Consider the following 15,156-nt stretch of genomic DNA (forward strand, 5'->3'; position numbering starts at 1 on the left):
GTTCCTATTAATAGCGAAGCTATTGTAAACGTACAGCTATTTGTCGGAAAACACTATTAATAACGAAGCTATTGTAAACGTACAGTTATTGGTCGGAAAACACAATAGGTCGCAGTTGAAAACTAGTACAGTGCGTCAGAATGTGTGATATTTACCATTCACAGCTGCGCTCTTCTGTTGCGTTGCACGCGATTGAAACGATGTCGGCATCTCATTCGTGTATCCTATTACGCTGCAACCGTAGTAATTAGCGAATATACACTGCCGGGCGAAATACCTCTAGTTAAGTATCTGGGGAGGAACACACGCAGACGGGCATTTAATAGTGCGCATTTGAACCTGCAAAAGTGTGCATCAGGTTACATCACATATATAGAGCATTATGGTTAATAGTTTTTCGTACTGCTTCGGCAGTACATATACTAAGGCCAACATTATTTTTATTATTTGTTTTACGGGCAATTTTTCAAAAAAATTGAGTCGGGGGGGGGGGGAATAAATAAAAATAAAAGCATGAAAAGTGAGCAGTCTACCAAAAAAAAAAAAAAAAAAAATACTGTCTAAACCGATTTTTTTTTGAAAATGTAAAATCTCAGCCAATTTATCCTTATTTATACTTGCATTAACCTTAAGGTGTTTTATATATCTCATTTACACTGTTGTAGAAGCGTTTATAATAAAAGTAAACATACTTTTATATATATTTATAGGTAAAAGCACCTTCTGCATGTATATTTCTTTAATAGAGACTAAACACGCCAGGTGTGTAGTGTAGGATAGTGATCGCTAAAATTTGGTTAAGTGTGTATCAAATGTATGTTTACAACAAATAAAGCATGCTTTTGACTTAATTAAAAAAGACTTCAACACTTTTGACATTGTTTAATAGCTTTAACAACCAACTTTCTAACTTTCATCCACGAGTGGGAATATGCACATTAAAAACTACTTTTTATACAACAGACTTTGGAATTCATAGGTTTGGATATTATACGCCTATTCTTGTGACTTTGACGGACATATTAACATTCGGACCCAATGTCGTTTTCTTCAGAAGCTGTATTGCATACTTTTTTCTAAATATAGTATATAAATGGGTGGGTGGGGAATGGGATTATTGATGCAAGTACCTGTGGTTCAGTCCTCATGTTCATCATACAGTAACATAAAGTATTACTTCTTGGGCATTTTCGGGATGTGGATTTGTATCAATAAAAAAATATATTATAGGATCTAGACTACATTTTAAGAAATACGCATATTTATCGAATTTACGAATGTTATCGATTCATCTGTTTCATCTGCAAATGCGCTAATAATGTTTATGTTCGTTTCACATAATAATTGAATGATGTAATAAATTGTGTTTTCAAGATTTACTTTTCAAATTGAAATATTGTCTTCTCCATTTTTAATTAATTTGATTTTGAAATATTCCCCATTCGCCTCGTTGTTGTTAACGTCCGCAATTTGCGAGAATATAATATGAAAATCATTTGTTTAATACTCACCGATTGGTTAATAGCGTGTGGTATTGGCTGCATTAGCCGATGAAAATCGCTTACGCTTTACAAGTCGACTAGGCACAACGAAACAACCCGTATTATAAACAAATTTTTAACAACATTTTCGGCAATCTGGGCAATTTTTTTTCAAGTTTTGGATAAAACACCAGGTCAGCGGATGAAATGTAAATAAAAACCCCGAAAGTGACTTTAATTTTTATTTGTATTTGTCGAAAAATAGGGTCGGACGCTCCCGTAAAACAAACAATGAAAACATGTTTGCCTAAAATTGGAACGATACAGAGAAGATTAGCATGGCCTCTGCGCAATGATGACACGCAAATTCGTGAAGCGTTCCATATTTTTTAACACCAGGGCCTGTATTCAAAACCGTCTTTTTTCATTTAAGGACAAACAATATACTTAGAATCAAGAAAAATTCATCCTCACTGAGGAGTGCTTTTAAGTAGCTTAATGCATAGCTGTGCACTGGGTGTTAGACAGGGTTTAGATTTGAAATGAAATGCTCTTCATCAGATCTTCGCCAGGTATTCGAATAATGAAATGTTGTTTGCGGACTTATAAAGCCTGACTGTCAAGCATCACAATGCATGGCTATGCACTAATTGCTCGATACTTTTTCAAATTACAATGAAGAGCTGTTCACCAGGTGTTCGCCAGGTATTCAAATAAGAAACTGCTGATTGCCGCCGTATAAGGTTAAATCAAGAATCGCATGTAATGGTTAACTCTGGTTGCCATGGCAAAGAAGTTTTCCGGAAATCGCAAGGCATAGAGCTAAGATATTTGGCACTAAACATCGTCTGGTGAACCTCTACAAAGTTTGTTCAAATTATGCCCGGGGGGGTCAAAATTGCCCTTCCTAGAGCGAAATGGGTTTTCCTTATATGTTTATAGTAAAAACTTGATAAAATCGTTTCCTCAACGATTCATTTTGGCATAAAACGTCATGTAGTGGACCTCTACCAACATTGTTTCAATTTGGAGGCAATCACCATTTGTGTTTTTGAATACCTGGCGATGACCTGGTGGACAGATGTTCTTTGTAATTTCAAAACGTATCGAACACCCAGTGCATAGCTATGCATTATTATGCTTGAAAGTCCGGCATTTTACGGCCACACACATCATTTCAGTATTCGAATACCTGGCGAAGATCTGGTGAAGAGCTCTTCATCTTAATTTTAAAACCTGTCGAACACCCAATACACAGCTATGCGCTACGCTACTTTAAAACACTGCTCAATACGGCGCTACTCACCATTTTCTTATTTGAATATCTGGCGAACATCTGATGAACAGCTGTTCATTTTAATCTTAAACCCTATCTAACACCCAGTGCACAGCTATGCGTTACGCTACTTCAAAGAACTTATCAATACGGCGTAATCACCATTTTTTGAATACCTGGTGAACACCTGGTTAACAGCTAATCATTGTAATTTGAAACCTTTCGAACACCTAGTGCATAGCTATGCATAATTCTACCTGAAAGCACTGCTCAATACGGCGGAAATCACCATTTTCTTATTTGAATACCTGGCGAACACCTGGTGAACAGCTCTTCATTGAAATTTGAAACCCAATCGAACACATAGTACACTGCTATGCATTATTCTATTTGAAAGCACGGCTCAATACGGCGGAATCACCATTTTCTTATTTGAATACCTGATGAACAGCTCTTCATTCTAATTGGAAAACTTATGGAACACCTGGCGCATAGCTATGCATTGTGATGCTTGATAGCCCGGCTTTTTACGGCCGTAAACACCCTTTTATCATTCGAATACCTGGCGAAGATCTGGTGAAGAGCTGTTCATTTTAATTAAAAAAAAACCTGTTGAACACCCAGTGCACAGCTATGCGTTACGATACTTAAAAGCACTGCTCAATACGGCGGTTATCACCATTTTCTTATTTGAATACCTGGCGAACATCTGGTGAAGAGCTCTCATTTTAATTTAAAACCCTATCGTCGAACACATAGTGCACAGCTATGCATTAAGCTACTTGATAGCACTGCTCAATACGGCGGTAATCACTATTTTCTTATTTGAATACCTGGCGAACACCCGGTGAAGAGCTCTTCATTTTAATTTTAAACCCTATCGAAAACGCAAAGCACAGCCATGCGTTACGCTACTTTTAAGCACTGCTCAATATGGCGGTAATCACCATTTTTCACTTGAATACCTGGTGAACACCTGGTTAACAGCTCTTCATTGAACTTTCAAAACGTATCGAACACCTAGTGCATAGATATGCATCAGGATGCTTGAACGTCCGGCTTTATACGGCCGCAAACAATGATTCATCATCCGAATACCTGGCGAACACCTGGTGAAGAGCTCTTCATTTTAATTTAAAACCCTATCGAACACCCAGTGCACAGGTATGCGTTATGCTACTTGAAAGCACTGCTCAATACGGCGCTAATCACCATGCTTTAATTGAATACCTGGTAAACACCTGGTTAACAGCTCTTCATTGTAATTTCAAAACGATCGAACACCTAGTGCATAGCTATGCATTATGATGCTTGAAAGTCCGGCTTTATACGGCCGCAAACAACATTTCATTATTCGAATACCTGGCGAACAACTGGTGAAGAGCTCTTCATTTTAATTTTAGACCCCTTCGAACACCCACTGCACAGCTATGCATTACGCTACTTAAAAGCACTGCTCGATACGGCGGTAATCACCATTTTCTTATTTGAATATCTGGCGAACACCTGGCGAACAGCTCTTCATTGTAATTTGAAAACGTATCGAACACATAGTGGATAGCTATACATTGTGATGCTTAAAAGTCCGGCTTTATTAGGCCGCAAACAACATTTCATTATTCGAATACCTGGTGAAGATCTGGTGAAGAGTTCTTCATTTTAATTTTAAAACCTGTTGAACACCCAGTGCACAGCCATGCATTACGCTACTCAAAAGCACTGCTCAAGACGGCGGTAATCACCATTTTTTGTTTGAATACCTGGTGAACACCTGGTTAACAGCTCTTCATTGTAATTTGAAAACGTATCGAACGCCTATTGCATAGCTATGTATTATGATGTTTCACAGCCCGGCTCAAGTTGGCTGCATGCACTTATTTTCATTTGAATACCTGACGAAGACCTGGTGAACAGCTGTCCATTTTGATTTGTTAACCTGTCGAATACTCAATTCATAGCTATTCGTGATGTCATGAAAAGCTGGTGAAAATCTGGGTCATATATAGCTGTGTTTTGCTTTTTAACATCTGACGAACAACCAATGCATAGCTATGCATTTCTATTTTAAACAGCTGATGAAAAGCTAACATCTAACAGCTACCTTCACATACCTAAATTAAACTAGGTTATTATCCTCCAACAAATGCGACGGTGCCAATTATTTCTCGTCCGATTAATTGAAACATTTCTTTTTGCTTTCCTGTCTGGTGTTCAAATATTACTAGTCATCTCCAAACAATATTTAATATTTGAAACCTATTATTCAATGATAACCTAATGGGTGATATATTGTTTGACCAGAATCGGTCAAATACGAGTGGTAATTTATCTTATTTATAGTCAATTTAACGGAAATGAACAAAAAATAAAAAAGTGTTTAGCAATTTGTCCGAGTGTAAATGACATAAGGTAGGAAAAAGAAGTTCCATGTATTTAACTGCAATACAGTTCAATACCTATTTGTATCCCTGGCGGCTGAGGGGATAGAATGCCAGTCTGGAGATCAATGCGAAGAATGTATCCAATAAACAGTTATTGCAATAATGATCATACTTTCGGTTAAGGAGTTTATTTTGGAAATTTGTATATCGCAACAAAAAGGTAACTATGAGGTACAAACCAATCACCTAATCATGCAATATTTATAAGGATCTATCCCGCGGTTGGACGATTTTCCCAAATAACAACGTATACGCTATGCTAAACGAATTTAAGAGTTGTGCCTTTATAAAGAACGTCTAATAAGAAAGTAATAACAGATGTCCTGTTTTATTGGTGAAACAATCAGGAACGATATATTTCGTTCGCATGTTTCATGTTCAGAATCGATAACATACACCTCTGGGGAATTGTGAATTAAATTTTGGCCATGGTGCTTTTCCCGAGAAGCAAATCACCTGTTCTCATTTCTAGAGATTCCGGAATTAGGTTCGGTGAAATGATACATGTCTACACGTTTACGGTATGAATTATAAAAAATAAAGCATGTTGTTGATAATCAACTTTAATGATTTGAACATAACAACTTAAAATTGTATACGTCTAAATGCGGTATTTAACAAACATGTTCTTTCAATATGTGTTTTTTTATAGCACAAACAGAACATCAGCGAAAATTGAAATATGGGATGCTTGTTTTATTGTTTCATGTTCACGGTGCAGAATCAACGGGGTTTACACACAAATCGAACAAGAGGTAAACACGCCGATGTTATTTTGTCTGTGTGTGATAAACGTACTTACGTTTAGCAGTTTGCAATTGTTTAGTAGAAAAAAACAACTTTTTACGAAAACTGGGGCAAAATATTTCACCTGTTTTGAAATTGATGTCAATACATTATCAGCACGTTAAATTTTGACCAAGAATACACGTGTGTTTAAATACATCAAATTGGCATTGAAACATACTGAAAGAAGCGGCATTTTAAGTTATTGCTATATGTTAGACGAAAATTGGAAGATAATTTTATTAACGTTTATTGCAAAACACCGGCTTGTTAACGTCCGTCGATACTGAAGTCAAAACCCCATAATATAACATTACACCGAACCCTGTTTATTGAATATCTCTAGTATCATAACTCTTGTCAGAAATGTACATGGTGTAGCATTAAGTTATTTTCTCTCGCATATCTTGCGCCGGTTTCACCCATTGACACATACAAGACTAGCGAAAGGTAACCATATTTTCTCTCCTGAGTATGTATTTGAAGTAATTATTTAACTATATCAAATTAATCGAACACTGAACCGCATACATATAAGAAGAATTTAATGATTGCTTTTCCAAACTAAGGATTTTTGTTAAACACCTACGTTTTTGATATTGGTCGTGTATTGCAAAACGCATATTTATAAACTGAATTCGTGTAATATAACATTTTGAGCGTATACTTGGTTTCGTAATTTAGAACTTTTCAACCGCACGGAATGATTTCGGTGAAAGGACGTTGTCAAAATCAAATGAAATAACGGTATAATATTACTTACAATACATCAACATGTTTTGGTAAAATAAGAAATATATTAAGATGTTTATTTATATCACATCGCACAGACAAACACAGCAATCGCTACATTTTAAACGACATTAACGAGATTAACAATTCCAGTTTTGACACCATTCAATTCCAGACATGCATATTGTAAATTTGCACATAATGGTCACTAAATTTAAATAACGAAAAGGAAACAAACAGATAGATAGAAATTTACGTTAAAATGCACTCCTGATTTTGAGCAAAGCATTGTTTTTATCTATCTCGCCAAATCATTTTGATGGCATTCAACCACACACCAAAAGTTCATTTTTTTTGGCTTCTTTATTAACTTATAAGGAAATTTTATTTCATTATTATTTCATAATTTCAGGACCCATTTCTTTTTTTTTTGAAACTGCATGCATTGTACCTTTAAATATGAAATTTTGCAAATGCACCATTAAATATTATTAAAACTTGATAAATTATTTGCGTTCTTTCAAATAAAATTTGTATAACACAATGATTTCTACTACATTATTTTAGCTACATTTTACATGCGGACATGTTACGATAATTATGGATGAAAAAGTTCGTCATAACGCTAACACGAAAGAACGACAACTATACCGGCTATAACAACACAAAGCAAGTTGACACGAAGATCATGACATTTATCGCCCTTTTTGTAGTTATGGCGTGTATATTTGTCGTTCTTTCCCGTTGGCGTGTTGGTCACTTGCATTAAACCGCCATCACGCCAGAACGATATGACAACAATCAGGAGCAACTAAAGAAGCAATTTGGACGGTATTTATTTATTTATTCTCAAACATAAATACGAATACGCACTGGCCATTCAAAATCGTGTCGATCTTAAACAATTCGTACTGACTTGAAATAAACTTCTGACATTACAGTAAAGGACCCAATCTCACATCAGATGCAAATGAACACATGCAAGAGAAGGTACATAAACACTAGTTTGTTGATACTTACAAAAGACATATACAAACTATACTCATTTGACGGTATCTTAAAATTATCAAATAGTGTGAGCTACACTTTTCCATCGTTCGTCGGCGTTGTCATATGGTTAACATGTTCATTTTCACATATATGCTCCTAATAGGAGTATTCTATTGAAACTCTTTTACGTTTGGGGTCAAAGTATGCGGCAAATTACCAAGGTCCAAAACTTACCTATATTTTAGCCTTTGAGGCTTAACAGCAGTCGATTGGACGATAGTGAAGATGATGAGGATAATAATGCTGACGATGATATAGATGGCAATATTAAGGATGATTTGGATAATAATACTGTTGAATATCATTTAAATGATGATGTTTTTGCTATTAATGAAAATAATTATGATAATGCGTTGGAAGACCTGTTATGAGATTTTCGGTAAAACGTGGTACACGGACGAAATTGAGTTATTAACATTTCCAGAAGCCCCCATGTATGTTGAAAAAAAGAAGAATATTTTGCAATTTCATGTGAAAATGGCTGGTTTAGGAATGCCTATTAAAAAGCAAAATTAAACATTTATTTTTCTTCATGTCAATAGAATAGTAAACACATTTTGAATAAATATGCAAGTGTAACAATAAGTAAATAACGTATGGTTTTATAAAAATGATATAATAAATAGTACTTTAGAATTATAAACATTATAAACATTTTACAATTTCTATAATTCAAAATATTGAAATTCTGTGTTTTCAAATACATGGGAATAGTTTTTTTATTATAAATTATAGGAAGTTGTACAAAATCATTTCGTCTATACCTTTTGTAGATACACAGTCAAAGCGTCTATTTTACTATATATAACCTATTTTGTTAATTTGGGCTAGCTCAGTGTCACATACATTTGGATCAGATTAGATAACTTACAATTACCAAATTAAAAAAAATGACACTGCAAAAAAGTTTCAAAAAATAATGAATATATTTAAAATATTGCATATTCTGTCATGTTCCATATAATCAGTTTTTTAACAATGTATATCAGTGCATTATTTTGATTTGTTACCATGGAATCTTATATATTCACTACTGTTTTCATGTGAAAATAACATAATATGCTTATAAAACCCTTTAACAATAATACGCATTGTAATTTTAAATGGCATTTTAAATCACGTACCAATTCAATTAATGTTAAACATTGCTATCATAAATCGCATAAAAATTCAACGAATTCAAGTATTCTTAATGTTAAAGAGTTATTAACTTGACAATGATTAAAACTTCCTGGTAATTATGGTTATGATGGAAAGCCCCTATTGCAGAATGAAATGTATATAATAAAAACAGCATGCTAAAATGAGTATAGGTAAAATGTCCTGTACACTTAGAAATGTTCCATAAATCTGAGGTCTTTAGGCAGTAAACTCTTTGTAATACACTATCATAGACTGCTCGTGATCTTTAACATGTTACAACATCTAGATGCAATATAAGAAGTAATTAGTCACATATTGTTAACATGGTAAACATGGTTACATATGCGATTGGGATAATTCGTTTTGCACAGCGTTCTTATTCATCCACCTTAATGAAATCCAGCTCCAGTGTTACCACTTCGTATGGTATACTATAAGTTATTTAAACTTCTTCTCAAAAACGTCACATAATCCTTGACATCTATAGCACAGTGACCCTATCTGGTTTTTGATCTTCCAGATCTTTTGGAATGTTATTCTGTGTTTATACAAAAATAAGATGTAATACATTATCAGAAAGCAAAACAAATCGAGGTCATAATGCTGCCGCTATTGCTTAAAACAAGGTAAAACAAAAACCAGCAAAATGTATACGATGGGGTGTTATTTTATCAGATTATGTGAAATTTGTATATATATATATTACGATGAACTGGAATTGTTTACATGTACACACTTTCTGTTCTGTTCTATTCTGTCATTATATGATCAAATCTATTATGACGCGATTACAATACGGCTTTCTATTTTCAAAAATATATTATTTCTTTGATAAATCAACAAACTTAGTTAATATTAAAGTATCCAATATTTCCAGTGCCGGTGTAAAATGTATCCAGTATTTCAATGATACAGCAATGAGTATACAGACGAGTGTCAATGAATTTCAAAGCAAATATATATTTTTGTTTGAAGGATTTGCATTATCGGATATAAATAAAATTGAAATGAAAAAAAAACAAGTGCTACCAAGTCAATTTTAAAAGCGTTTCAGGACTATACGATGTCTCAACGACATGTGTTGGGTAGTGTATTAGCTTGTTGTTTACCAGACCATCATAAGTGTGATAAGGACCATGACTATGAGGTCTTGAAGCCCATGGTATCCCAATAATTGACCTATGTTAATACAAGACTGGTTTCATTAAACTTTACTAACAATACAGAAAATATCCATGTGAGATACATGCTTTGATTTATACTTTATATTATATTATATTAAATAATTTGTGTCACCAAAATATATGAGCTAAAACCAAATGTACTATAATTATTTAGTTTTTTTTTACAGTTATTGTTTAAAAAATATGTATTTATACCCTTTGTTAAAGGCAAGCTATTACCCAGGTTATATCGTATGTTCACACAGTATTGCATGAGTATAACATACATTTAAAGCCATAGGTATGTATTAATCTTTACTCTGTACTCAATTTATTTGAAAATGTTTTTTTTTTATAAAGTTCTCTACTAGGATTCAGACAGCAGTTGAAATAGAATTTAAAGAAAAACAATGATTACATTCAACCCTATAAGATGCACATTATAAGCGAAAACAGTTTCACTTTAAAATATCTATTGTTGTAAGGAATTAATTACCTTCTTAACAGATTTTGCGGACATGACAGCAGGACTACAATGCGATTTTTATCTGTTTATCTTTCACTTCGCTTGTCCCATGGATGGCTATTTTATCTTCAAATATAAATGATACACTAAGGGTTTAACCACATATTTAATGAATATAGAAATCAGCCAATTTATTCTTACTTTATGAATGCAAAGGAAGGAGTTAACAGTTCGGATAAGTTTAAATGATTCAATTTTTCATTGGGAAAATATTGTGAATGCAATAATTAAGTACAGTATATGATGTGTATGTAAACTAAGTTTAATGTTTTAAGGCAGTGAACAGCAGAGCAAATCTGCGTAACAAGCATGAAATACGTGAATCGAATTTATGATAATGTTTATACGGCCCCCGAGTTATGCATCAAGATTACCGGAAATGGTAAACTATTGCCCTTCACATAATGCCCTGTTCTTAAATGAGAGTGGAAAGTCATATTAATGACTGTTACAAATAAAATATACAAAAGTACACACCACACAATAACACCAAACTTAAACTAGTTTGTAAATTTGCCTCATTCAGAGCGGCCTGCGAAAAGCAGTCTTAGTTTTCTTGACACCAAGTTGTTTAGTATTGTATTTCCTCAGTCTTAAACCAACATATTAATATGAAACAGATATGTTAAAGTTCAAAGTTGTTCAATAACACTCTGTGTACTTTATCGATGTTATATGTCATATTTGTCAAAAGTAAGATCATATACACACGCTAAACGTTAAAGTGGAAACGTTCGCTTGAATAATTTTCATAGCGACATGAAATCTAAATAATGATGCCTGTTACAACTTTTAGTCTTTCATTTATTTTCGTGATACTTATAACATATAAAATGGAAAATGTGCTCTGTATGTTAAGTTTTGAGATGTAAATTGTTAAATAGCTGAAACTTAAATTTTCATATAGAGTATTTTCATGCTCCAAATATTATATAAATAATATATCTAAATTATTATAAATATCTTGAAAGTTCATTTCCTTAACTAACTTGAATGAAAATAAATAATGAAATGTTATTTTTGAGTTTTGATGGGTAGTGCTACCGCCAACGTTTTAGTTTTTATACGAGAAGACTGTTAAATAATTATCCTTATGTGTTTGGCGTACACATTCTGAAGCTACTGAAAATTGAATAAATACCAATTTGAAGTAAAACCCATTTCGCCCGAACATGTAAGAACAGGCTGCACACACATTATTTATTCAGTGCCATATAATCTACATAGTGGTGCATATCATATAATATCACAAATTCTTTCTGTTTTTAATGTTCAAGTATCATTCGTATATGTGCGCTTGCAAAATCAGTCTTTTGTGCTCGTTTAAAAATAAATCCTCCTTGAACACGGAAACAGGCAATTCTAAAGCTAACATTGTATGCCTTGGTACTTGAAGTGGATAGACAAATCTTCACATCCACTTACATCCACTTATGTCAGTAAATTATGTTGGTTTCAACAATTTTAGCTCACCTGGGTATGAAGCAGCTTGAAATTATTGCCGTTAACAAGGGATAAAATTGTCACAAAACCAGGTTTTCACTATTAAAAAAAGGCTGATAAAGTGAGACAATTCAAAATGTGCATTGTTACCCCCCTTGTTTCAAATTCAATCTATTTTTACTCGTGGTGACCTTGATTTCAATTTGAAAAAAAAGTATGATAAAGTCGTTACCCCCTTGTTTCAAAATTTTCTATTTTTAGTCGTGACGACCTTGACCATGGAGATATCGACGTAATGCTTTCGCCAGTCACAACGTTCAATGATGGTGAACAAATGTGCCAATTGATTGTAAAATCTCACAATGAACGACATAGTTATGGCCCGGACAAGCTTATTTATGGCCATTTTTGACCTTTGAACTCAAAGTGTGACATTGACCTTAGAGATATTGACCTAATTCTTTCGCGCGACACACCGTCCAATAATGGTGAACAACGTGCCAAATGATTTTAAAATCTCACAATGAACGACATAGTTGTGGCCCGAACAAGCTCATTTATGGCCATTTTTGACCTTTGAACTCAAAGTGTGACCTTTACCTTGGAGATATTGACGTAATTCTTTCGCGCGACACACCGTCCAACGATGATGAATAAATGTGCCAAATGATTTTAAAATCTCACAATGAACGACAAAGTTATGGCCCGGACAAGCGTGTTCCGCCCGCCTGCCAGACCGCCCGCCCGCCCGCAAGCCCGCCAGCCCGCCAGCCAGACCGCCCGCCCGCCCGCCGACATTCGCCAATCTAATAACCAGTTTTTTCCTTCGGAAAACCTGGTTAAAAACTTGCTTTTACATCATATAATAACAAATCATGTTAAAACGATACTGCATGTTAACAACTCAAAGCAAATAATTGAACAATTGTTTTCTTTTAAGTTTACTATTTCAACCTAATGCTTTTTCTAGAATTTATAAGAAAATACGAATAATAGTATTATGCTTCTGCTTGTATTTGATGTGGCATGCCTGGTAACATTTGTAAACAATGTTTTAATCTTTATTAAAACTGTTTGCGCATGTCAGAACAGAAATATATGTATATATTTTCACATATAACAGAATAATTTATTGTTGTATACTATTTTGTTACAACAAGTAGGAATGTATCTTAAAAAAGCAGCTAATTCATAAACAAACAGTATTGCCTCGGATAAATCACAGAAAAACAATGCGAACGTGAAGTTAATGAGTATTGCATGAATAGTTAGTAAAAGGAGCAGCAATTATTGAAAAAAACAAAAACAACGATATACACATAATTGTATGTGCTGCATAAATACAGATTTAACACTGGTAAATAGTTCAGCAAACAATTATATGATTTGAATGAAACTTTCCGATACAGATGTATGCCACAGAAGGAAATATGATTAACATACAAGATGTGCAACATTCACAAATGTTGTGACATTGTAAACGTTACATTTCTAACGTAACATAGTAAATTAATTATACAATTTGTTAATACGAGTTGCAAATGCAAGTTTTGAATTATATATTAACTGGGATTTAATAAGTCGTATGCATTAGGATTTGTAAGAGTAACAGGTTTTACTATCACGTTTCTTCTTGTATAGAATCAACTTTAAATCAAAAACGTCTACTATATAACCCGAGTTCAATACCTTAAGGGACTATCACAATTCTATATTTTTAAAGATTGCGGGTGTTAGATGGAATGGACTTGGTCGTTTTTGTTCGAGATTTATTTGCTGAGTAGCACAAGATCGATTATGTAACAAGCCACAACATACCTGAAAGCAAAACAATGACAATTACACAATAATACGTCATATGCTTCAATATAGCGTTTAATAGCATGGTTAAGGGGAGTGTTCGTTGTCGATATAGAACGTTTACATTCCGCCAACTTTGGTAATTCTTTTATCTAAAATAAATCCAGTGTTGATATCATGCTTTTCTTTAAATTACATTAGATACTTTAAAGAAGACATTATTTAAGTAAGTTTAGCTAGTATTTTAGTTTTTCTCATATGGTAATCTTGAAGGCCCAAACGCGTGTTATGCAGATGTGTTTATGGCAGTTGTGGCCTCTTTTTTTATATGTGACCTTTGTGTTTCTGCTGTTTATGCCATGTTTTCCCCGTAACCAAGAATTAAAAGAGTCAAGAACGGGTCATAGCCCTGAAGTAAAGATTAAAGAAATGTACTCTAGTACGCAATTTATTTAAATGATTGTATCAAGACTCTGCATACATTATCTTTCGCTTGAATATTGAAATACATGTATGCTACTTACATTTTTCTCTTTTGGCCATTACATGTAGTTAAGCATAAGCTAAAAGGCGTCTTACGAAATCTGTTTTCATCTATTAATTACAACAATAAAACGATTATAGAAATATATATTTTTTTATCAGTCTTCAGACTCTTAATACAACAAAATAAACGTCAATGATTATTAGTTTTTGTACCTACAAGACACAAATGAGAGAATTCACTTGTTAACAAACGTTTCAATGAAAGAACTAAAAAAATGATTTTTTTAAACCTTTACACGTAATAAATGTAACAAATAATTTAATCTTATATGCAGCACAGCCAGGTATTTTAAACACTAAATAAATATCTTATTACAATTGAAACATTTGCCACTCTATCACTACAATCATTAAATAATTAAAGCAATTAATTTTTGTCTTAGCCTAAAAAATGTTTGATTAAACAAGTACTTAGTTCAATACAATACATGTATCTCAATAAGATTCCTTATTGAACATTCAAATCCATTTTTTAAACGATAGTTTAGTTCCATTAATTTTTTTATCAATCACTTGTAGTTAAGCTTAATAATATTAGTTTGTTTGTTTTTGAAGCCTTTTTGTCATTACTCATTAACATCATTTTATTGGGAAATTTTGCTACGGTGTTGATAATTTTCAGCACCTTAAACTGTATTCCGGAACATGAGAGCTATATCGTTTGAATAAGTGCCAACGTGAAGGTCAATTCACACATCGGACTATAGTATTGACATAAGTTACAAAACATTTCTAAATATTTTAAATGTACCTCACATACAATTATCAT

The 15,156-nt window shown here is 33.4% G+C and overlaps 1 non-coding gene across 1 annotated transcript; it reads left to right on the forward strand.

Annotated features, from left to right (window-relative positions):
- The first annotated feature begins 1,766 nt into the window (after positions 1-1,766).
- On the forward strand, positions 1,767-1,871 carry LOC127865346 (U6 spliceosomal RNA). Its single transcript, XR_008042602.1, has one exon. It is a non-coding gene; the product is annotated as a U6 spliceosomal RNA (small nuclear RNA).
- The last annotated feature ends 13,285 nt before the right edge of the window (positions 1,872-15,156 follow it).

Source organism: Dreissena polymorpha, chromosome 1, assembly GCF_020536995.1.
Source record: "Dreissena polymorpha isolate Duluth1 chromosome 1, UMN_Dpol_1.0, whole genome shotgun sequence".
NCBI classification, from domain to species: Eukaryota; Metazoa; Mollusca; class Bivalvia; order Myida; family Dreissenidae; genus Dreissena; species Dreissena polymorpha.